This window comes from Balaenoptera acutorostrata, chromosome 14 (assembly GCF_949987535.1).
Source record: "Balaenoptera acutorostrata chromosome 14, mBalAcu1.1, whole genome shotgun sequence".
NCBI classification, from domain to species: domain Eukaryota; kingdom Metazoa; phylum Chordata; class Mammalia; order Artiodactyla; family Balaenopteridae; genus Balaenoptera; species Balaenoptera acutorostrata.
The window spans coordinates 73068219-73093585 of NC_080077.1; the positions used below are offsets into that span (position 1 = coordinate 73068219).

A 25367-nucleotide genomic window follows, 5' to 3' on the forward strand; every position below is an offset into this window, starting at 1 on the left:
TATGGTTTAATCATTATTTATATTAAAAATCCCTTGTTCATATTACACTGTAGTTTCTATTTCCTGACTAGACCTAGACTGATACAAGTATCCAGAATGTACATCAAATAATCCAGAATATAAGATTAAATGAGCAAACATTGATTGTCCATGCCAGTATATTTACATTTAATATCTTGGTAAGGATCCCAGGTGATGCAACAAACTCACTGCTAGAATAGCTCTTAGAGGCTTCTAAAAAACTATGGCCAAAGCTGAGAGAAATGGAAATGCTTGGGTTGCCTTGCCTGATGGTAAAGGAAGAAATAAAGAGGCTAAGGGAAGTGGACATGCTGGGATGAATATATTAAAAGGCCAGAAGATTATGTTCTACAGTGAAGTCTAGAGAAGAGAACATATCATTCACTAAGGCCATTAAAACGTCAATGGTGGGAGGGGTGTGAGCAACAGTAAATATTCATGGTGGCCCTTCTCTGTGGGCTGGGCTCACTGTAGGGGAAGCAATCATAGAGCTGAGCTCAATAACATTCAGCCCCAAAGTACTAGAGGCTACATGGGGGTACTTACCCACCAGAAGCCAGTTACCATAATTACTACATGCAAGACCAGAGGGGTAGCCAAGAGGTCTTGATGCACAGGGAATTGCAGAGATGGTTAACATAACATGGCGGCGTCTGTAGGGGCAAAATAGACCACTGAGCGACAAGGATGCTGCTTTACTTCTACAATCAGAAAAAAAGTACCAACCCCTTGCTCAGTTTTCAGATCCAGAATCCCTTGACTTGAAAGGGTCCCTTGAAAGAAGAACACTACAACACTGCTATAAGGACATATTGTAATGATTTTCCCTGTTCTTCCCCAGTGGGATCTATGGGCATATACTTGGGTGACTGGATATACTGGGGAAAGGGGAATACCCAGACATATCGAGGCTACTGGATTCAGAGTCTGAATTGACAGTGAATCCCAGAGGCCCAAAGCATCATCATGGTCCCCCTGCTAGATTGGGGGCTTATAGACGACAGGTAATAAATGCAGTTATGGCTAAAGTCTGGCTTACAAGTTTTAGAGGCCTAGCCAGTGGTCATTTCCTTAATTCTCTACCTTATAATTGGAATTGACATGTTAAGCAATTAAAGTAACCCCCATATTGGGTCCTCAGCTTATGGAGTAAGACCTATCATAGTAGGGAAGACCAAATAGAAACCTTTGAAACTGCTCTTGTCTCAAAGACCAAGACAGTAAACCAAAAACAATATCACATACCAGGAGGGATGGTGGAGATTAGTGCCACTATTAAAACCTAAAAGATACAGGGATGGTGTTCCCAGTTATATTTCTGTCGAATTTGGCAGTCTGGTCCTTGCAGAAACTAGATGGCTCCCACTAAGCCTCGGGTATCTTCACACAGAAACAGAGCACATGTTGTTATTTTGTTGTAATGATTATTGGGCACTCAAATTTCATCATTTGAACTCTAATTTATCACTCAAGTTATTAAAACTTATAGATCATATCAAATTAGAACTAGAGAGAGCAATATGGGTATGATTTTAGATAAAGAAGATTACCTTCTGGACATATTATAATCATCCTAACTGTGTTCCATCAGCAATACACTCCACAACATTCTCCAAAAAGGCACATTGCTGCTTGGTGCTTTACTGCTCCAAGCTCCTGTACACAGACTATTATTCACCCTATATTTTGCCAGGTATACTACAGCATCTATTTTAAGACTCAACACAAGAGCTACCTTTTCCGGGAAGTCTCCCTGAAACCCCATCCACACACCAGGCTAGTTTAGAGGTCCTTTCTTGCTGCTCCAGTAATATCTCCTGAAGTTTTATACTTGCCAATAATCTCTCACCTTGTTTTATCATTGCCCATTAATATATCTGTCTCCCCACTACGCTGCGAGCTCCTCAAGGGCAGGGATTGTATCTCATTCATCTTTGAGCCTCCGTGATTTAGAATAGTGCTTGGCACACAGTTGGCAGCCCATAAATACTTGATGAATGAAAGAATAAATAATTTAATAAATTTAAATATTCTGTGTTGATGTTTGGATTGAGTACCAGTTCCTCAGAATGCAGCACTCTATGAGCGATTTCTTCCAGAACACATTAGACTGTTTCATGAATGTGTATGTAGGCACATTTCTAATTTATCCTTTTGAACTGGAACAATACCCTGCTCCAGACCACCCAGCAAGAACCAGTCTGTGCAGTCACTGCTCTGTAACCAGACTGAAACACCAGCTTTCAGTCTATTCTGGATGGAATCCTCGGCACAGTCCTCTCCACAGAAGGTCAGATGACCTATCAACAGCAGAACTATTGACTGGGGGTATGGCCGGAGCCTGGCACCTGGCTCACTTTCCACAGAGGGGCCGAGTCTGCCAAAGGTCCCTTTAGGTAACACGGTTCTTTACTCTCCGCTTAAAGCATCACTTTACCAGGTTCCACAGAATTGTGTCTACCGTGTGCCAGAGAGAAGAAGGCTCTAACATGGCAGTGTGGTCAGTTGTAGCTCAACCTCAGAAACTACCTTAGGTCAGATCTTGTACTACTTCTCAAGCCACACAAGCCTGCTCTTGCCATCTGGAAGGAGCTGCTGCAATCAAAGCTACAGCCAGGATCCAAGTGTCCTGCTTATAGAAAGCCATGCATTACAGCACAATTAACATAAGTGACTGAACCTTCAAACATCTCTACACAGCAATGAATATGGTGGTTACCCTTTTGTACCTGCTTCCACTGTCTGATTTAGTCTGCCCAGGTTTGAAGTGTAAAAATATGAGACATCAATAAATCCAGATGTATGTCTTAACCAGTGCAGAAAGGATCCAACTATACATTAGGACCAAACAACAGCACCATCATTGTTCCATCCTTCATCATTGTTCAGGGGTGGGAGGGAAAGAAGGAGGAAGGTGGCTGTTGAACTACACTAACTTGTATTCTCATCCAGGCTCTACCACTTCACAGCAGTGTGACTGTGGACAAGTCACTTCATCTTATTAATCCTGTTTCACTGCCCATAAAATGGGACAGTCTGTTTAACTGCAAAACTTGAGTTCTTTTCATCATGTCATGCTGCTTCCCATTATAAGACATGATCTTTGCCCTTGGATAGTGAAAAACAGAAAAACAAATAATTAAAATACAATCTAAACACCTCCCAGTTGCTCATGGAAGGCTTGGCCCAGGTTTCCAGGGAAACATCACTGGTTTAAGATTTAGAAACAACATAAACCAATGTCTTCCCCAGTCTCTGATACAGAACAGATACTATGGAATAACAATATCATGACCACTTAAGTTCAGCTGGATCAAAGCTACCCACTTAGTCACCCTTCTGGGAGCCCCTACAGATACCAAAATCCACAGATGCTCAAATCCCCTATATAAAGTGATCATAGTACAATGAATACAGTTGGCCCTCCAGACATCTCAGCATAGTTGATGCCAAAATAAATCTTAACTCCACTAGTTACTTGACTGCAGCTTCTCATCTACACAGTTGAGTTTATAATACATACCTCACAGGGTCAGAGTGAGAATAAAATATGATAGTGTATCCATTCAAAAACATTCCACAAATAATTATTAGGTAACCATTCTTAAGGAGTCTTAAGTGAATGCTCATAGCAGAGGCCTGACACAATATACTGCTCTATAAATAGCAGTCAATAGAAATAGAATTCTGATAGCTAGAAGGATGTTCAACTGTATAAAGTCACAAGGGAGACATTCTGAACCCCTTGTCTACAACAAAATGCTGTGCCTATGGTCCCTAACAGTCTTCATTACACAAGTTTGTGGCCATGGGCACACTCATAAATATTATTTCAAAGTATTTTAGTTCTAGAGGACTCCAAGGATAATTTATACCAACCCACAATAAAAAGCTCCCACTGATATATATACTTTTAATGCCTCCTATGTATATCATTTCTTTAAACTTAAGAAAAAAGAAGAGCATTTAGTTCCAAAACATATTCCCCCAAGTTGTATGATACTACTTATTACCTATGCATGGTTTTAGGTATATCAACCTAAACTGCGTTTTATAGAATTTCTTCTGGCTGAGCGTCTGTTTTTCTCATTCCACATTGAGTAAGTTATCAGGTCTAATTTTGAAATATGAGAGCTATTATCCAAAATGCACCAATATTTCCAGGTGCGCTTTATGGAAGTGTAGAACTACTTCTCAGAAGCATAAAAGTTGTTGAAAAATGCTTTAAAGTGCCAACAAGTTAGAAGTCTTATGAGTTGAGCAGGGTCAGGCTCAGAGGAGTTGAACCCCGAGGTCCATTTGCCCCAGCCCCACAGTCATGATGGGCCTGATGTCCAGACCTCTGACAGCTTACAGTCAAAAGGGAATATAATACATTCTATTTTGAGGGTTAAAAGCTCTACTTTACTTCATGTAAACATTTAAAATATAACACACGATTTTAACTCCATTTGGCACTTTATTGGTTTATACCCTGCAAGTCTCAAAACTAGCCCAGGCTCTCTCAAATTCAGAGAAGATCTGGAGGAGAAGAGACAGCTTCAGGCAGCCTTTATATTCTAATACATTTGATCTGCAGAGCTTCAAGCGGGAACATCAGTGATCTTCTCTAGTGATCAGACTTTTGGAAAACTCACATAACTGTAAGTCATGAGACTGATTTATGGCAAAATCCCAATTCAGTGATTTACTATTAGAAGTACAGTATACAGCTTATGCACAGGTAATCAGTGCATTTATACGAAGGACAGGAAAGATGTTAGGAAAGCCTACTTAGGGAACCCGTCATGAGGAGAAAGCAGTTTGCTGATTTTGTATCTTTTATTTCTTTAACCAGCATTTACTGAATACCTAAAATGTTCTGGGTTATATGCCAGGTGCTGTTCAGAAAAAATAAAATAAAATAAGACAATTGCTTTGATTCATGGAGCATTTATACTATGTCAAATATTTTGCAAAAATGATCTCATTATCTCATTTAATTATTCCAAAAATGTGAAATGTTACAAGGCCTGCTTTAGCAAATGAGGAAGTTGAGGCTCAGAGAAATAAACCTGCACAATTACACAGCAGTAAGTAGCAGGACTAGGAATCAAATCCAGATCTATTTTTCTGCCAACTCTAGCTCTTTCCATCACATCATGCTGCTTTTAATTTAATGCAGGGGTCAGCAAACCAAGGCCTGTGTTCAAATCCAGCCTATAGCTTGCTTCTGTAAATAAAGTTTTATTGGAATACAGCCATGCTCCTTCATTTATGTTTTACTGTGACTGCCTTCTCTCTACAGGAGCAGAGCTGAGCAGTTGCAACAGAGACCATATGGACTACAAAGCCAAAAAGTATTTAATATCTGGCTCTTTCACAGAATAAGTTTGTTGAACCCTGATTTAAGACATGATCTTTGCTCACAGAAATATCAATCTAAAGTGGAAGAGAGACAGGAAAACAAATAATTAAAATACAACTTAAAAGCCTTCCTAGTACACATATGGCTATCTTAGCCTGGTTCCCAGGAAGACAAAACCTGAGGCAGGTTATGTGCTAATGCTCTATTAGCAAGTGCAATCCCAGGCACGAAGTGGTAAGTAAGGCAGGGAAAAAGAGGAAGCAAACACTAAGTAGTGCATTACCCAGATTGGCCAGTCTCTGAAGAGCACATAGGTGGTTGTCAGCCATGTAGGATATTTCCAAAGAGGCTGTTGGGAACAACTGCATCTCAGAACAGTCCTCACCCCTCAGGGCAAGCTGAGACCACCAATGGTATTGGAAGATGAAGTGAACTGCAGAACCGGTGGAAGCCATCACTGTGGCTGCTCAGGCTGGAAAGCGACACCAGAGACCCAGGGGATAAAAATGTCGAGCAAATAGGGATTGGTGCACAAACTGGTCTAGTACAATTCACCCCGTGCACCTCTCAGATCTGTTCTCACCCTTTACTATAACCAAATCTTATACAAGAACAAGATGTCTTCACTTCCTCCCTGAGAGAAAAGGTGTCCCATTCTTGAAATTAATGGCCAGTTGTAATCTCCTAAATAGACTTCAACAGGATTATCAATCTAAGCTATAATCACTGATGCTGCAGCAATTGCTCTTGGAGCCATAGTTAATAGGGATAATCTCCCTCGTCTACCTCATTCCAGACTTCCCTTTCCCTTGGCCAGCATTGTACTAACTTAGTGGAATTAAGCTGATGATCATTCCCAAGGGGTCTAAACCCTAAATTGTCTTGCCATGGCTGATGCAATTACCCATTCACACTTATCCCTGGCCACAGAAGCACCAATATACAATCCAGTGATTTTCTTGGGCATCAGACATAAGTTTTTCTAGACCCTCAATTTTGTAGTCCCCATACAATTCCTCATGGTAATTAAGGCTAGTTATCTCAGCCTTTGTTGGGTCACTTTGTTGGTTGATGCTTAATTCAAAATGGCCAAGTGGTAATCACAGCTTCCAGTTCAGTGGATCTTGCTTTGTCCCTGAAGGAAGTACCCCACCATCTATGACCAAGGAATATAACTCGACAGAGCCTAACGTTACAGGAAGGGGAATCAGAAATTCCATAAACGGACAACTGGGAATGATGGCAAATAGGATCAATCTTACTCCCACCTTATATTAGTTTGGATCATCGAAGAAATATTCCCCTCCAAAATGGGATTATTTGTATAAGTTATTCATTAGGGGAAATGCCTGTGATGGATAGAGGGAAAAGGAACAGGAATAGGCAGTGAGAGAGTACAATGCAGGTCTGATATCTATGAAAGGAGATAGGGGAGGCATAATGCTATCCCTGTTATATGATATGCTTTTGATTCTTCCTGCTGCTAGCGATCAAAGGAAAGCATTCCCCCAAATTAATAGCTGCATACTAGGTGTCAGAGTCTTACTGATGCCATGGCAGCTGAGAGTGAAGCTACTAATGCCCCCCTACCATTACCACACATGTACATTAAATATACTGTAGTCCACATTCATCAGTTGTGATCCATCTGGGTTTTCTGGAGGTCTAGTAGGTAAATTAATGGAGACCTGATGAAGACCACTTAGCATCTTTTAAGTGTGTGATAGCGCTGCTAATATTTACCATACTTCTTAGAATGTTATACTCCTTCTGGCATGCTTACCCTGGCCAGGGAGAGTAGGGGATTAATTTCAGGGGCTTTCAATGGGTCCGTCTATGTAAGAATTCTATCAGCTGCTAAGTATATATTTGGAGTATAACCATAGGGTGGATCTATGAAGCCACTGGACTCATGATGAAAAAACTTGGGCTAAAAGTCCATATATTATCTGACCTCTATAAATCCCCACTCTACCCAGACAACCAACATGGTATTTCAGGTCTCCTAGTATTAGTATCATCTCAGCCCTCATATTTTACAGTACTTTAGAAGCCTGGGTATTCCACAGAGGACAATTACCTTGACCACAGGGCCATTAAGGGAAGGACCTGTCCCACTGGTCTATATGTCTGTTTTTGCCACTACCATACTGTACTTGAGATGGCATTTCAGGTTCTTTTTCAAAAGGACTGATCTCTTTTTTAATACACTCTGGCTCTGTAAACTATCCTATATCTGGAAACAGGGTAAAGTACCATGATTTTTCCACTGCTGAAACTGACGTTCACCTTCTGCTTGCTGGGTACCAGTTGTTTTTATATACAAATCAACACCCAGGTCAACTTCCCCTCTGTATTAGCCCTAAGAAATCTGTACTCTATTAGCCATCACCATAGATCTCTGAATCAAGGCTCACTTGTTGCCACTCTTGTCTTTCTACCCATTATCGTAATTATGTCCCCTTACTTTTGGTGGCCAGTGCTGTCACCAGCACCTGTTATTATAAAATCCCATCATTCCCAATAATATTGGGGATCCAAGTTCCATAGCCAAGCTTCTCAAAGATATTTGGAGTCCCCTTCAGCAGTGCATTTCTTACAGTTTTAGAGAACGGGGTTTTCTCTGTTGCCTCTCTCGGAACATAGGTATTCCACACAGTAAATCCATCTATTCTAAGATTTCCACTACACTGAGCCCTCTGACTACTTCTTCAATCCTCTGCCAAGAAAGTTCCATTTACTGTAGGCCATTGCTATGTCCAAGTTTCAAGGAGTTATCTCAGCAAATTATTAAGACCAGAAACAGACATACTTCCAGAATACTGAGTCCTGAGTCATATGTGAGATGCCCATGACAATGAATTCTCTCTTACTCATATATTGCACCTACCCCTAGTTAGCCCCCTCAATATCCTAATGTATTCCTATGTTCCTACTGATATGTGTGTATATCCTGGAACTACAATTCTTTTGCGATGTAAGTGCTTCTTCTTGAAGCAGGCTTGTACTTCCCTGCTCAGCCTGTGCTAAAACTTGACCCAGGTTATTATCTGGAGGCAATAAAATATGGTGAGGGGCAGACCTTGATGACAACAAGCATCATCTTCTGAGGCACCTACTTAAAGTAAGATATATAATTGAGTACTTTCCAGGTAAGGGGAGGTGTCTGCAAGAAGTAAGGACTTGCTTCTAATGGCCAGAGAATTCAAGAGAAATTGGGGGTTAATGATTCTCAGGCTCATGCACACAAATGTTCTTATTCTAATTTTCAGGATCCTAACTTTTTCCCTATCAGAGCCATGAGTTAGATATAGAAGAACTATTGAGGCTGTACATTTAGTTTTCTTTGCTGACTTACCACCCTTATACTCAGATCAAATGTTTGAATTTCAGCCTAGTTAGTCTCGCAGCTGCAGGAGATGAAAGTTTTTCTGAAGCTGCCATGAGGTCCTTTAGCTCTTACAGCAGGACACAGGTTAACAATTGTCTAGAGCCTATAATTTTTTTTGCAAGGCTTCTGATGACGTCAAAAGCAGCCACCCAACAACATAATCCTTATGATTATCATTGTTCCCATAATGTTCAAGTAGAGAAGACACAATGTTCTTATACCATGTCATTCACCTGTACTTCAGCTCAATTAACAAGAGGCGAAAGCTTTAATAATTGTAATGCCACAGGAGTTGTTACTACAACCCTTTTCACACCAGTTACTTTATCCTATATATTCTACAGCGATGCGACTCAAAATGTGGTCCATGGACCAGCAGCATTGGCATCACTTGGAGATGGTTAGAAATGCAGAATCTGAGGCCCAGCCGAAGAATATTGAATCAGAATCTGCATTTTATTGAATTCCCCAGGTAATTCTTATGAACATCAAAATGGTCCAATTTCATTTTTTTCTTTTTTCTTTTTTTTTGCAAGTGAATATCCAGTTTTCTCAACACCATTTGCTAAAGAGACTAATTTCTCCATTGGATATTCTTGGCTCTCTTGTCAAATATTAGTTGACTGTTTATGTGAGGGTTTATTTCTGGGCTCTTAATTTTGTTCCATTTGTCTGTATGCCTGTTTTTGCCACTACTATACTGTTTTGAATACTATAGCTCTGTAATATAGTTTGAAATCAAGAAATGTGATGCCTCCAGCTATGTTCTTCTTTCTCAAGATTGCTTTGGCTCTTTGGGGTCTTTTCTGGTTCCATACAAATTTTAGGATAGTTTTTTTCTATTTCTGTGAAAAATGCCATTGGAATTTTGATGGAGATTGCATTGAATCTATAGATGGCTTTGGGTATTGTGGACATTTTAGCAATATTAATTCTTCCAATCCATAAACATGGGACATCTTTCCATTTATTTGTGTCTTCTTCAGTTTCTTTCATCACAGTCTTATAGTTTTCAGCCTACGGATCTTTCACCTCCTTTGTTAAATTAATTCTTAAGTATTTTCTTGTTTTTGACGCTATGCAAGTGGGATAGTTTTCATTATTTCTTTTTCAGACAGTTTGTTGTTACCATACAGAAATGCCATTGATTTTTGTATGGCTTCTTTCACTTGGCATAATGTTTTTAAGGTTCATTCATGTTGTAACATATATCAATACTTCATTCCTTTTTATGACCAAATAACATTCCATTATATGGATATACAACATTTTATTTATCTATTCATCAGTTGATGAATAATTGGGTTGTTTCCACCTTTTGGCTATTATCAATAATGCTGCTATAAACATTCATATGCAAGTTTCTGGATGGGCATATGTTTTCATTTCTCTTGGGTATATATCTAGAAGTGGAATTGCTGGGTCATGTGGTAACTCTATGTTTACTCATTTAAGGAACTGCCAGACTGTTTTCCAAAGTGGTTGCATACTATTTTACATTCCCACCAGCAGTGTATGAGTGTTCCAGTTTCTCCACATCCTCGCCATCACTTGTTATTATCTGACTTCTTTATTCTAGCCATCCTAGTAGGTGTGAAATGGTATCTCGTGTTTTTGATTTGCATTTCCCTCATGGCCAATGATATCCAGCACCGTTTCTTGTGCTTTTTGGCCATTTATATAACTTCTTTGGAGAAATGTCTATTCATATTCTTTGCTCAGTTTTTAATTGGGTTATTTGTCTTTTTGTTACTGAGTAGTAAGAGTTCTTTACCTATTCTAGATGCAAGCCCATTATCAGATATGTAATTTTCTAAATGTGTATAGCATTTTATTTGCATGTTTTGGTAACTCTCTACATGATCACAGTCTTCTTTTAGACACATTTCCTGCATTCAAGTTAACGTCAAGCATGCTTTATAATTAAATCCTTCAAATTAAATGCATCGGCTACACATTCAGTATCATGCTTTCCCTCATCAACATTGCTATTAGATTCACAATACTATATGCACCAACACATGGAGGTGTTGTATAGTAGTGGCTTCGCAGGGGAGAGGGAGAGCTCTAGAGGTAGAGAGCCTGGGTTCTACCACTGCCTCCACCACTTACTAGCTGTGGTACTTGGAATATTACTTCCTAAGGTTTAATTTCCTCATCTGTAAAATGAGGCTAATGATAATATATACTACATAATAATGTGATAGTGATTAAACTAGGCTAATGTGGTAACAACTTGACCATAATTTCAGACAAAAATAGTGGTAGCTATTATGTATATTATTGTTGTTATTATTGTGTTTACTCTGTTCTAAGTAATCTAAAGATTTTATGTATATTATTTAATTTAATGCTCAGAACAATTATATGAAGTTGATATTATCATAAATATTTTCCTTTTCTTAATATGCAGACACAATCTTAAAATATTATTATTATATAGCCATAAAACACCACACTCAGTAACTATTGCCTACCTAAGTATAATTACTGGATTAGAATATTTGTAAGACATATTTAAATTTTATTTCTCAAAATCCTGGTTTGTTTACCTAGTCTTGTAGATTCATTATTTAAATATAGTGTGACTTAAAGGAATACTTCATTTGTTTAATAAAGAATACTGACAGAGTTTGTTTTGGCTTCCTATTAAATTCTTTAGCAAACATTCACATTTTTATTTGAATAGATTTTTGTAGTCTTTCCTCAAACATGTTTTAATGATTTATATTCACTCATCACATTAATGAAAGAAATGTTGAATGGTTAATTTAAATGTTTATTTTTAAAAGTGACCAGAGGAAAATATTTCAGGAGATGGAAATTTTGGAACAGCACATATTTAAAGAGAAAGAAGGAAAAAGCTTTGTGGTATGTAGTATTAAATTCCACTGTCCCTGAAAACAGTCATCAAGCCTTTTATATTTGCTCAATTTATAATTTATAGATGGCACTGGAGTGCCAATTATAAAAAATATTTTGGAGGACTGCTGGAAGTTTGTAGAGGCAGTTTTTATTGTTAACAGATGCATTTATGTATAGGCTTTTTGGCCTTGGATAAACAGTGTATATGCTCAGATTCAACATTATTTATTTGAGCACTAAACACAGGTGAATGCTATCACAATACTGATATTTCATTTATTCCTAAGAACAATGCATAGAGGTAGGTTTTATTATTACTCCTATTTATACAGAATAGGAAACAGAAGTTCAAAGAGGTTGCATGTCTTGACAAAAGTTCTTCAGCTTCAAATATTTAAGAAAAATCTATTCTATTGTTTTTCCACCAGGAGGTGATGAAGTCTTAATTAGTGAGGAGAGTGGGTTTTTTTTTTTTTTTCCATCTTTCCAGGAATTCTTCCTTTAGGAAAGTCTCTTTCATCCCCAAATAATCTGATCGTTTTCTCTCTGAAGTACTATAGCAGTAGTTCTTCAAGCATGATCCTGGATCAGCAACAGTGTAGAATTACCTGGCAACTTGTTAAAAATGCAAATATCCCAGACCTACCAAACAAGCCCTCCTGATGATTCTGATGCACACTGAAGTTTGAGAATCATCACTCTACAGAAATTGCTCTCTAAATAGTCTCTGTCATTCTTAATTCCAAATCAGTGAGCTTAGTCCTCATGAAACTTTACTCTGTGGTGGCATTTAATAGAATTCACCACTGTCTCAATCTTAAAACTGTATTGTTTTCTAGAACATGTTGTTATCTGATCACCCATTCTTATACATCCTCACTACCTCTCCTCTTTATCCCTATATGAGATTTCCTAAGGTTCCTAAATTCTCTTTTCACCCCTCTTTAAGCTTTTGATTGTTCATTTCTTCAATTCCCACAGACCCAAACATCACACATATACTGCTGACGTCCAAATACCTATCTATTCCCTAGACCTTTCCATCAGTTGAATTATTTAGTCATTATCTCAATATATATTTGATACTGTGCAGTGGTCATAGTCAAACACCGTTTGTTGGGGATGCCACAGGAAGAGATAAACACAGCCCTTCCCCTAGGGAGCACATAATTAAAATTTGTAAATGCCTGTAGAACATTAAACCCTGATGTTCTTTAGGTCTTATCTCAACACAATCTGATTGATTAAAATCCCCTTCCTCCCTAAAGGTAATCTTCCTTTTGAGTCTCATCACAGTTAAAAGTGCCCTCAGGCTCACTGAAACTGTAACTGACTCCCTTTCTTTCATCCCACATACATAGATACAACCAACCTTTGTCCAGCAAGTCTTCTTGCTTCTTTAAAAACGTGTCTCACAAGCATCCGCCTTCCTCATAGCCAATGTCTTGGGTCCTCTTCTGATCTATAATGCAATAGATCGTAGTATATATTATACTGCAGTAGGTTCCTACCTTTTTTTTCTATTCTTTTTCCCATTCAATTTTTCTTTCACAGAGTTGTCTGACATTATTTCCCTAAGGATTAGATATTTTGTCATATCCTTGCCCTGCTTAAAAACACACAAATAACAAACAACACACTTCAATGTCTCTCAATTGCCCACAAAGACCAAACTCTTAAATAAACCATTCAAAATCCATCTAAATGTGCCTTCAACTTCCCTTTACAGCTACATGCCTCCACCTCCTTGGGCTACTTCACCAATATGGCATCCACTGTCACTCTGCTATGGCTCTCCTGAGCTATGTCCCTACGTGGAGTGACTTTATCAACAACTTCTTCCTCGGGTAACATCCCACATCAGGACCCAGCTCCAATGTTACCTTTTCTGTGAACATTTCCCACCCCTCCTAACAACCTTGCTCCCAAACCAGACAAAAGTAATAGCTTCCTCTTTAACGCTCCTAGAATATTTTGTGATGGCACTAATAATGCCCCACTGGATTTTAAACAACTTGAGACTGAGGATTACATTAGTTCATACACGGATGCCTGGCATCCAGTTCAGTGCTTGGCACGTAAGTAGGTGTTTAATAAACAGAGGTGGAATTGATCTAACCCAATTTTTATACTTTTGGTTTCCATGTTGCAGCCATCTGGAAGCAGAAAAAATTTAAAGGAATATAGTCCTAACTCTTAGATGCAGGCACACTGAAAGTAAGAAGCGGTAGAGCTGACAAGGAAAACGATCTTATAAGCACAGTCCTCATGAACAAGTAGTTGTGGTCTCCTGGATGATGGCACGTATAATCATAGCCCTGTGTCGTGATGCTTGTTAACCATAAAGAGATTAAATCGTATTTTGAACTCTCTGTTTAAGGATTAGGGAAATAAAGTGTGTTTTGTTAAATAAATATTTTAATACAAACATCAGGATTTTAAAATTGTATCGTGAAGGACTGGGTTCAGCAAATAAATAAAACACCATTGAAAACGATGGCATCTGATTTCCTTCTCTCACATCCGTCTGACACTGCAGCTGGGGCTGATGTACCACACTGAGTCCACGGAGAGAGGGGCTGAGGCCCCATCTGTCCTGTCGCTGTGCTTTACGGGGCCTGCACTCCCAAGGCAGCCAAGCACATCAGTGTTGGAGCCAGAGCAATTATGTCCACGTTCCAGGGCTTTCCCTTTCAGGCTTCCCAGAAGTTGCCATGCCACCTCTGCTTATATGCTACTGTCCAGAATTTAGCAAATGACCACACCTTGCTACAAGGAAACTGAGAAATGTAGTTTTTATTCCAAGGGTCATGAGTCCAACCAAAGATTATGGGTTCTAATACTAAGGAAGAAGAAGAAATGGAGGTTGCAAAACAACCAGTCTCCTTTTAACCAGTATTTTAAGCTTCTATTTTCTGAAGCATTCACCTATATTGTTTCACATTCTCATTCTCCAATAATGACCCATAAAGGAAGCATCACTGTATTTGAAAGATTAGTGCCCCTCCCACATCTGCATTTACAAAGTGTCAAAATAGAAAACAACTTTGAGACCATGCACTCCATTGAAAGTCCATAAACTGTTATCAGTTCACAAAGATCAAAAACAAAATAAACACTTAAAAACTTACAGTAATTTGATATTTCTGTGACATGCAAGCCCACAATCAGTAGTATACTCATCTCCTTGAACAGAATGTAAACCAGTTTGGGTGTCATCTAATTCACCTGGTAAGTCACATGTGGCACAAGCTGAGTGTATGTCATGTACACCAGGACCATATGTCAATCCAAAATGGGTTGACATTCAAAAAAATAATCCTGCACAAAGAGTTTGGAACACTGGTTTACATCAATTTAAGGGAAACACTGGGGCCAGAACTTGGGGTTCCTGACCTCTGGCTCAGCACTGGCTGCTTTGGTCCTTTGTTGCTCTCAGATGCTGACACTAATGTCACCAGCCCACATCTCTGACCACCTGAGGGGCTCCAGAGCCATTCCCTAACCACAGCTCTAAACCCACTGTAGGTGCTTCTGAAATCTGATTGGCTTCTCTGTGTCTGAACTCCAGTGTTCATGGGATGGGCCCTGTACACCTGGGTTCCAAGGCCCGTTTCACCCCCAGCATTTGCCTCCCCTCCTACCTTACCCTCAATACTGTTCTGGATCCTGCTCCAAACTGAATAAACTATAGAAAACTATGAGTCTGTCTCTCATTGAACTCTGAAAATCTCCATTACCTAAATGCCACCACTGCAGTGCTCCCCCTTCCTCAACACACACACACACAGATGGGGAAAGCAATTTAGATCCAACCCACTCTCATCTGAATCAGTGATCAATGGTCACCCCTTACTGGTCTGACAAAGTTTCTGAATGACCAATTCACTGAGTTATTGTTGAATTTTTTCAAAAGATTAGTTTTGGTGATTGTTCGCACTAGTAGTTTTCACAAATGACTGGATAGGGCAGCTCAGTTATCAATTTCCCATGTGATTCACATTTCAGATGCTGAAGCAATTCTCCAGCACTCAGCATTTAAGATGCGGATGGATGAGCTTTCCTTTAAACACACTTTACAGCCTTTTCTATTTCTGCAGGTGTATGCCCTGGCCCTGCCTTCTGCTGGTGAAAAGGCTCTTTACAAACCTTCTCTACCCTGGTAAAAGATATATACCTGATGGTTTCCTGCAATTGGTAATTTGGCAAATTGATTGTCAAAGAATTGATCTGGAGCCATCACCAAGTGCCACATACTACCGTACTTATGTTTCCATTCACGTAGCAAATGATTTTAGCAGCTGGAAGTGAACTTTGGGGGAAAAAATGGTCTCTACCAACATTACTGTTTTTACAGGTACTTATGGTGTCAAACAACATACCAAAAAAACAATCGCCTCCACATCACCTCCACCCAGAGCCACAACAGTTTGTGTGTGGATGTGGGGCTGGGAAGCTACCTGCACAGCACTTTACCGTTTTAAAGCACTTTCAAATATACTGTCTCATCTGATCCACAATCAGTTAATGTGTTTGCCAGGGTCCACATTACTCTATTTCTTGGTTGAGGAAACAGAGCCTCCTAAAAGTTAAAGAACTTCCCTCAAAGTCATACAGGCAGTATGTTAAAGGATCTGCACCAGAAACAACCTCTCAACTCCTATTCCTTCACTTGACCCTGACTCCTATTTGGACGTTTTTTTAAATCTTTCTGCGTAAAAGAATACCAGCCAAATATTTTCACCTTCATTTCCTTTAGGTATTATCATTGGTTTGCCTCTGACCATGCTTTCCCTGCCCTATTAATACAGTTAATTTATTTTTGATTTTTCACACAGTTCATTTAGCTATAAACTACTGACGGTAAAGGCCAGGTCTTCTCCACGGTCAGTATAGTTCATGACATATGTCTCCTGGCACTCAAGGGATCCCCATTTAGCTTCTCTCTTTGGCCAGAGCCTTCCTTAGGTGCTTTGAATCTGGCCAGTGAGCATTAACCAATCAAGTGGCTTCTAAAGTTCTGGCAGGACTTCTAAGACCTCCTCACACATAAGTTCAGGAATGAAAATAATAAGTCAAGCTATTTTAAACAATAAATGCAACTATTCTAAGAACAGACAGCACAAAGGTTTTTCTAGTCTCTTCGAAGACTAGAACTACAGATCAATGTGCGATGTCCATCATCTCTCTTAAAAAAGAGGAGATTTAGAGTTTTCTTCTCTTAACTATACTTCTCATCTGGAAAATCTGAGCGTACTGGTGTTGAACCAACTATCCTAAATGGTATTACAATATACTGTTCAGTGAGAAAGTAAAATGCAAGAGTGTGTTGGGAAAAGAACTTAACAAGAAGGCTGCAACCACTTTAGAAGTGTAAAACTCTGTCCACAGGGGAGTTGGGACACTAAAACTTCCATCAAAGCACATGAAAATGACATCAGTGGTCTGTTATCCCCTCATAAACGAACCAGACCCGGGCAAGGACGTTCGAGCAACGTCAACCCTTGTCAAACCCATAACAAAGTTTGACATCTGTTAAATCATTAAAGGTACAAATAAAATGTTAACCAAGACAGAGAAGGAAGGGAGAGTGCTGATAGCATCTATTAGGACTAAAAGTAAAAGGCCAGAAAAGACATGATTAATTCCTGGATTTTGGAATATCACTATAGCTTGTTGGCTAAACCTTCCCAAGTTCCAAGTCACTGGAAACTACTCTGGCAATAAAAACACTATGGAGATCTGTAATAGATGGATTTAGGGCTTTTAACACTGATACAGCTGTTTCCACAATAAGTGGAGATCCTTTGGCTCGTCACATCCTCATTTTCCTCCAGACACCTTGTTTCAATTCCATGGAATGTAATTCTCCCTGACCTCAAAGAGAACTTTGTCCTTGAATCAGCTCCGTAAAAGCAAAAACCAAATATTGGCCTATAGTACTCATCTTAGTTTTTATACCTGATTAAACAGTGCATTCTATTTTCTCTGTCCTTTTGAGTCTGGAGCATACTAGCCTTGGACATTCCCTTATACAGAAAAGAGTGGGGTTTCCCTTCAAAACCTGTAACAGAGAAAAAGCTAGGTAATCATCAAATTTACTTCTATTTTCCTGGGAAAAAAAATACTATGTTCCCCAGATTCCTTTGCAGGTACATGGGGCTTTGGGATTGCTTTCCTGTGTGAACAGAGGTCATAAGTGTCACTTCAAAGCTGAGGTCATTAAGAATAGGTGTGCTTTCCCCATACATTCTTCTGTTTCCATGGCAAACTTGGAAGTCAAGTTCCAAATGGCATAGCTACAAGGAGTCAGCCTGGGTGCCTGAGTCACCAACTGGAGGAAAGATGCCACCTGACCCACACGGGGCTCTTAAGTGAGAAGTAAACTAGTATTGGGTTATTCCACCGTTATTCAAGGATTGTTTGATATAGCAGTTAGCATTACTTTCCATGACTAATACGTAACTTCTACAATGTTGAAATTTTCTAAAATAAGTAAGCCTGAAACTTATATGATAAATGCACCATAAACAGATGGGGATGAATGTGCATTCAACTGAACTCAAGGAAACCTAACTGGCCTGAAGGGGACCAGCAACCAGCCTTCACATGTGGGTACATGGGTACTTCCTGCAGCTACAAGGAGGTGCACAGAAAGTACCATTCCATACCTTTGGGCCTGCCAGTCAAAGAGGGGACCTTTAGGAGGAATGGCCAGAGTGCATTAGCTCACTTCTACGGCTGTGTGGGTGAAGGCAGCGAAGGAATAACCAGGAGAATCCACAGCAGGAAGAAAAGACAAGTGATCTGGACCATCCCAGCCCAACCCCACACAGGCAAGAAGGAAGCACTTTAGCAGGGCCTCCAACATCTAAGACCCAAGCATGTATGCAGGCCCAGCGATGGGAAGTTGGGGTGACTGTGGAGACAGTATCAGTAACTAAGGCAACAGGCAAGTTCAGCAACTTGGTGGCAGCAAGCAATAGTAGCAGAAGCTCTAGAAGCACCAGTTTTCCAGGGAGGAAATGCAGGAGTGCTGCACCAGCTGGCCCAGGCTGAGGCTCTGGGTGGGCCACAGCATGAAGGGCTGCTTGGAGGAGCTCCAGTTAAAGGTAAGCATAGAGGACGAAGGGAGGGGCTGGGTTGTAGGCTCAATGACCCAACTGATAGAGGAAGCAAGGAAATGCCTTATTGTGAGAATTTACTGTATCCTTCTCTCACAGCATTGTTCTAGAAAACAGTCTACTGGTTCTGCCTTCAGCCTTAATTCTGGAATCCATTAAAACCAGCAGAGGAATTCAGATTCATATACTTTAACAGAGTATAGTTGTCTTCTCACTCCTTCTTTCCCTTCCCCTGAGAGAGTTTCAGAGAGTTGGCAAACGTGGCCACGAAATCCATGCCACAGGAACAGGCAGGCCTCTCTAAACCCCTTCCCAGGGTCAGGTGGGCCCCACTGCTGGCTGCACACCACACTGCTCAATACCCACTATGCACCTAATTAGCTGGGGAAAAATCCATCACAAAAAGCCATCATAAAGCCTGTTTCCCTTCTGCCATATTCTGTGCATCTGCTAAGGAGAGAAGGTGGAGATGTATTCTGGATCATTTGGCCTGTACTCCACAAACAACAAGCACAAGTGTGCTTCTTGGCATCTTAGTCTTGGGGCCACCTCAACCTGAAACAAATGATCTGCTGTTCCAAATTCAGTCAATGCATAAACACCATGACGTTTTTGACCTTGGGATGCTTACAATCCTGTAGAACAGGTCACACATGCACATATACACCTCCATTCTTTTCTAAGATACAACTAACTTGGAAAATATAAAGACTTAGATACACTAGATTGATATTTAACCCATTATCAACGTGCAAGCTTTAGCAGGAGAAAGGTGAGAGTTTAGTGGGTACTGAGCAGGTGAAAGAGGGAAGAGAGACAAAAAGAGAGGACCTCTTGGAGGCCAACTGCCTGGATAGTCTTAGGTGGTGGATCCAGGACAGAGAACCTGTCTCCATAAAACCTAGAGCCACTACTGGATTCTTCGCAAGTACTCAGTTTAGAAGCTCTACACAGTAAGAGGCAGGGTGAGGGAGGATGGGGGAAAGGAGAGGGTCACCTTCTATTTAGCTCCTGCCCCAAATCCTCAATACTTACGAGATTACTGACTTTCTATAGTGACCTGCAAAACTGTAGTGCTCTTTTCCCCTCCAAAAAAATACTCAAGAGATCTATCTACCGTCTCCTGGAACTCATTCATGGCATGACTCACCTCATTATCCAGGTCATCCAGACAGCTGCCATCCCCACTGGTGACCAGGAGTGGCGCTGCTGTATAGAACCCACCTGTGGACCTGCAGCCTCAGGGACTGACGCCCTCTTACACTTGCTGGTTTAAGACAAGGTCCATCTTACCAATACCCCCTTCTCTCCCCAGAAAAATACTACAGGTAAGTAGGGAGAGTAAAGGACCTCAGAGACCTTGCTCATATAACTGCACTGACAGGTCTTCAAGTCTAAAGCCTGGCATTCTCATTTGCTCTGAGGCCCAAAGGTAGAAGTGCCATTGAATGCTGTGTAGCTGTGGAAAAGGGGAAGGAAACTAACATTTGTGCTATGTGAAGGAAAATAAAAACAGCAACAGCCTCACACAAAGAGTTTCTTAGTGTCAGGATGTAGAAAGCCCTCTCCTATAAGCCTATGGGATAAACTGTCTCCACTTTATAAAGAAAAGTGGGTCTCAGAGAGAGAGAGAGAGAGAGAGAGAGAGAGAGAGATTAAATGCCTTGCCAAGGGTTACAGCAGAGCCCTAAGTGCAAAAGCCAGTACTGAATTCAGATGTCTCTGATTCCAAAGTTCCTTCCAGATGCTAAACTGCCTCTATGCAGAGAAGCAGCTTTTAGCCTAACTGTAACAAAGTAAAAACAACCCAAGAGGAGTATCTGAATGTGTTGGAATTTGGAAGGCATGGAGAGGAAGGGCAGTTGATCTCCCAAATGGAACAGCTGCTGCCGCGAGCATCATTACTATCATCATCATTATCATTTTAGGGAACTACTGCTTACTATAAGGAACAGATTAGATTTCTCCCTGTGCACTAAAAGGATCTTGTTTTGCTCTTTACTCTTGCTGCTAGGAAGCTCAGAGACAAATCCAAAGTTCCTGTTTAATAACTGTGTAGTACTCCACATGCATATCAGAGTTATAGTCTTCTTATCTTGATCCTGGATTGTGATTTCTATTTTACTTGGTTCTAACCTTTACTTGCCATTTATATATTTATTTATTCATTATATATATTCTCAAGAGACTCCTCGAAACTTTAGTGGAATAAGGTAAGATAGGCATGACATTAATTTAAAAAATAATTTACCTGGGTACAGCTTTCATCTGTAGCATCACACACATTCTTTAGTCCTTTGAATTCGATTGCTAAAATATCTGAAAAAAAAATCAAGACACCATCTGGTGCCTTTGGAAAGACAGAGGTAATCAGGTCTTTGATCTGCTCTGCATATGGACTGGGAGAGGGAAAGAGGACCAAATCTCCCTGACACAGACAATCATTTGCTTTATTAAACAAGTGTCTTGTATTACACACAGAGGAGTGCACTATTTGGATGCACAAGAAAAAATTATGAAAAGTAGATACTGAGCATACTGAGCACTTTGGGTTTTGAAACATTAACATCACAGCTGTTTCTAATAATTTTTCTCTAACTGCAAGCTTATTTCCACAACATGTACTAATGTAACTGTAACTGCCCCAAAATGTTTTTCATTTTTTCAAATGAAGTCTTAGAAATACTACGCAACTGAGAGCCCATAGCCATCTTAGCTCACTATCCCCATATACAGGTTATTTTGTATTCATTTTTTCCTCTGCTATATGATTCAAGATGGGACAGCTTGCAACAGTTGACCTACTTACAAACTTGCGAGATGTGCCTTTCTAAACAACAAAACAAACAGCAACAAAAAACCCAAGAGAACCTCACTAATGAGAAAAGTCAAGAAAGTTCATCAGTAGCGTGCCCTGCAGTTATAAATGGAAAATGACAATGAGAAAGAAGCTCATTCCTCGCCCACTATCTGGAGCACTGATAATGGTAACAGGTCACGGGAACTGGCCTGGGAACTATGCGCTAGCAGGCCTAGGGCCTGGAGAAATTTAAGTCCTTTTTTGTTTGAGTGTTAACCTGAACTCAGGTGCAAAGAAAATGTACATTAATATTCCTTTCAAGTTCCTCTTTCTATTTACCTTTTAATTCTCAACTGTTTCCCTCAATCCATGTGGACGCTTCCTTTTCTAGATGGTTTTATAGTTTTGTGAAGAGTTGGTGGGACTTCTTCCTTTGAGACTCTCCGCGGAGGTCTGACCAACAGAGGCCAACGTCTTCTCTGGGACTGGTTTTCCTGCGAGACTCAGGGTCGCCTCAACTGCGTCCGCAGATCAGGACAACCTACAGGGCTTCCCTTTCTGCCTGGGTTCAGTCGGGGACGCTCAGCTCCAGATCTGGCCAGACGTTCCGGAGTCTCCTACGGCTGCTGCCCGCGGCGAGACGGTGGGGTCCGCGCAGAACCGAGTACAGGGTGCCCAGAAGGCTGCTCCGCCCCAGGCCGAGCTCGGGACAGTGAGGCGAAGGTCCCCAAAGGCGCCACGTGCCCCCGCCGGAAGCGTGGCGGGCTCTGCGCAACCTAAACAACCACGAGCCCCTTTCTTCCGGGAGGTCGCAGGCCGGGGGCGAACTACCCCCGCCCTCCAATCTGGGAGGGCTGTGAACGGCCACCCAGCGGAGTAGTTGACAGTCTCTGCCAATCCTCCTCACTCCTCCACCGGAATATATTATCCAGCCACCACCTGGCGGGCGAGCCGGCAAGGATTATTATCCCCGTTGTAACGCTGAGGAGGTTAAGGCCGGGACACGGCCAGGGTCCCGAAACAGATGCGTGCGGAATCGCGTCAGGAGGGGAGCTCAGCCCGCCTCTCCCCAGCCCAGAATCCTCAGAGCCGGGCGGTCCGCGGGCCATGGCGCAGGCCGAGGCCCGAGGCCGGAGTGGATTCGGGTTTACGCCCTCGGGGGAGGAAGCGGTGGGCGGCGCGGCTGCAGAGGTCAGGGGCCCGGGATTGCCGAGCCGAGCTCGAGAGGAAACCTGCGCCGTGGAGTCCAGGAGCCGCGAAGAGGCCCAGGTGCCCCGGGATGCGGCCGCCCGACCTCAACAGCGGACGCGGTGGGCGACCAACTCCCGTGCGATAACCCCCGGAAAAACGGGGCCCGCGCAGCCCCGGAACTAGAGCTTCCTCCGGGGGGTGGGGGGGGCTTAGGTTTTCACTCACTTTGTTCTTTAACCCATTTTTAAAAGGAGAGTCTTAATTCAAATGGCCTCCTCTCCTCTCCTCCAGACACTGCCCGTCTCTCGCGGCCACCGGGACTGCCGGCGCGCGGCGAATCCGCACGCACACGCACGCTCACGCACGCACACATGCGCACACGCCGCGCACGCTGTGTTCGGGCTCTGCGGCGCAGCTCAGGCTCCCCAGGCAGGGTGGGACGAGGCTCGGGACATCGTCAGCGTGGTTGTGCGGTCTCCTGGGTCTGGGGACGTCTCTGAGGGTTTTGATGATCCTTATTATTAGTTCCCCTCGGAGGAGCTAGCGCCGCGCCAGGCGAGTGGTGCGCAGTGGCCGGGGCAGCGCGCCCTTCTCAGCCAGCGAGCAGAGGCGCAGGCGCGGCGCGGCGCGGGCGCCTGCTCTAATCGATAGCCCTCAGCGGGCTCTGAACGGCAGGGGGCTGAGAGGCCTTTCCGAGAGAGCCGCCCCGGGAGATGATGTATTTATTCTTCGCACTTACTGTGCACTTAGCACCGAGAGGGCTGTTCTTTGCTCTTAGCAACAGAGACCCGCGGCTCCTCAGCCTTGACTCCCTGTGGCCGCTGAGCGCGAGTCCGCCCTGGGGCGCGGGATCTTAGGCTTGGTCTCTCCAACAGGTGGCGAGGGCCGGCGGCAACCGACCCGAACACCTTCCGCCCTGCCTGACCCATGTCTCCTGGGTGTCGCGGCCAGCCGCCCCTCTCTGGAGAAGGGGGCGAGGACTCGGAGTGTGCACTGGGGAGTGAATATGCAGGCGGGCTCCGGACTCCAAGCAGTTACAGCGCTAGCGCAGAGAGCTTTCCAGGCGCCTTCCTTGATTTTCCGTAAAATAGGTTTAATTAATAGCTGAGACGAATCTCCTTTTCAAGTGACTTGAGCAATGAAAGAAGCTCCTCTGGGATCCAGAGACAGTCGGGGGTTGTTACTCCCTGCTCAAGCCCCCACCCCCGAGTTTGCCTTCCTAGTCCTCTTGACTTCACTCGCACACAACCCACTGGAGAAGTCTCAGTGATAAATTACGGAGTCGCTTAGGCGTGGCCATGCCTTTCTCCCCTAACATGTCCCTTCCTCGGATGACTCTGAACTCGGGGTGGAATCCGATTCCCGCTCGGATCCCCGTGGCGGAGCCTCGCTCACTCAAGCCAGGCGAGCCCAGCAGTTGCTGGAAAATTGCGGCTGCAGCGGGCGCGCGGCTTCAAGCGCGCTGCTTCCCGAAGCTGCCAGGATACTGATTTATGCTCCAGCCGCTCTCGAGAACCCCAACGCTTTGGCTGAGTTAATTTTTGTCAATTGTTCCTCATCACACTGAGATAGTTTGCAGCTCGAGGCGTGTTTTATTTATCACCCTGCACATTTGAAATACAGTCAGACATAAAAATAACTGACTCTGGGACTCTGGCGCAATATTGGAGCCGTCGGGGAATAATTTGGCTAACTGACTTGGACGTTTCACCTTCTAAACAGAAATGCAACTCTCAGTCAAACTGTAAATCAGATTGTCTTTGCAAATGGGAAAGAAAAAAAAAAAAAAGGCACCAAACCCAGGAGGGAACGGAAACAAAATGAAAGAAAACGCAGGTATTGACCAGAGCAAAACGAGCTTCAGACACCCAGACTGGATTTTAATTTTAGGCGTGGAACCTCATCGAGAATGTGAATTCGTGAATGTTTTACCAGTCGGATCTGCCTTGGGGTTTCTAGGGTACCCCTGGAAACTGGACTGATTTCTTTATTTCTTTTTACCGTTACTGCTGTTTTTGTTATTAAATAATGTATGCTATCTTGGGGGGGTCCCCTTGAAGAGCTCCAATTGTAAATGTTAACGAGAACCGTCTGGGCAGGACAGGGTGGGAGCTCTGGAAACGACCTAAGACTTGGAGAAGGAAACCAGAAATTTCTCGGCACTTTCCATGTTCCCAAATTTCTGTGAATAAGCAGAAAAGAATCTGATAGTCTTTTCTGCGCCTCAGGCATTCTTCTCCCCAACCTGTCTGGAAGCCCCCAATAATGAAAGCTCGATATCTTACCGCCGCACATAGATCGAATGGTCTAAAGCCTGGGCAGGACTGGCCTTAAGTAAGGCAGTATCTGGAAAAGAGAAAACCCACTCAGGCGACCACTCAACAATTGATCACTTAGGGGAATTCAAAACTCAACCAAATAAAAGTTCTGCCGGGGTGGAGAGCATCTGCTATTATTTTTGCATTATTTCACACAACCTGCACCCCAGCAAGTAAATTTCATTCTAACACAGCAAAGCGGAGATCAGGCACGAGCGTTTCCCTAGCTTCCACAAGGGGAATCTGAAGACGGTTTTCTTGACGTGAACCCACAGCGACCTTAAATGTAGGCACCTGCCCCAGTCTTAGG

General features: G+C 42.3%; 1 long non-coding RNA gene across 2 annotated transcripts in view; it reads right to left on the reverse strand.

Annotated features, from left to right (window-relative positions):
* The window catches only part of LOC103002292 (uncharacterized), a 42439-nt gene extending 19425 nt beyond the window's left edge, over nucleotides 1-23014 (reverse strand). Inside the window, exons 1-2 of one of the 2 annotated variants that reach the window (XR_452306.2) lie at nucleotides 21888-23014; nucleotides 12997-13086 (exon numbers count right to left, since the gene is read on the reverse strand). This is a non-coding gene — a long non-coding RNA (uncharacterized LOC103002292). Of the gene's footprint in view, nucleotides 1-12996; nucleotides 13087-20999; nucleotides 21073-21887 lie in introns of those variants that run through there. The other variant, XR_009005218.1, reaches the window with a different exon arrangement.
* Nucleotides 23015-25367: the final 2353 nt, after the last annotated feature.